The 703-nt window shown below is 42.0% G+C and overlaps 1 non-coding gene across 1 annotated transcript; it reads right to left on the bottom strand.

The window, feature by feature from the left end:
* Positions 1-330: 330 nt before the first annotated feature.
* On the bottom strand, positions 331-437 carry LOC132540538 (U6 spliceosomal RNA). The gene has a single exon (XR_009551737.1). It is a non-coding gene; the product is annotated as a U6 spliceosomal RNA (small nuclear RNA).
* Positions 438-703: the final 266 nt, after the last annotated feature.

The raw sequence follows: 703 nt of genomic DNA, 5'->3' as shown, positions 1-703 counted from the left end.
TATTTAAAGGGAAAGCATTTATTTTTTAATTTATTTTTTATTTAAGAAAGGATAAATTAACAAAACCATATGGTAGGAGGGGTACAATTCCACACAATTACCACCACCCAATTTCCATATCCCACCCCATCCCCTGATAGCTTTCCCATTTTCTATTCCTCTGGGAGCATGGACCCAGGTCCTTGTGGGTTGCAGAGGGTGGAAGGTCTGGCTTCTGTAATTGCTTCCCCACTGAACATGGACGTTGACTGGTCGGTCCATACTCCCAGTCTGTCTCTCTCTTTCCCCGGTAGGGTGGGTCTCTGGGGAAGCGGAGCTCCAGGACACATTAAAAATATGGAACTCTTCACGAATTTGCATGCCATCCTTGCGCAGGGGCCATGTTAATCTTCTCTGTATGGTTCCAATTTTAGTGTATGTGCTGCCGAAGCAAGCACGGATTTGTTTCTTAATAGAGATATGCTTCAAGATCCTTTTATTTAATAAATTGTATTATAAAGGTTTTTTGTTCTGTTTTGTTTTTTGTTTGTTTTGGTTTTGTTTTTACCAGAGAACTACTCAGCTCTGGTTTTTGGTTGTACTAAGAATTGAATCTGGTGCCTCAGCCATGAAAATCTTTTTGGATAAGCAATAAGCTATCTCCCCAGCCCTGCAAAGACCCAAGGTGCTCATGCATGCTTGCATGCATGCGAGCCTATGTGTG

The sequence above is a fragment of the Erinaceus europaeus genome, chromosome 9 (genome assembly GCF_950295315.1).
Source record: "Erinaceus europaeus chromosome 9, mEriEur2.1, whole genome shotgun sequence".
NCBI classification, from domain to species: Eukaryota; Metazoa; Chordata; class Mammalia; order Eulipotyphla; family Erinaceidae; genus Erinaceus; species Erinaceus europaeus.
This window is presented reverse-complemented; position numbering and strand designations above follow the sequence as displayed.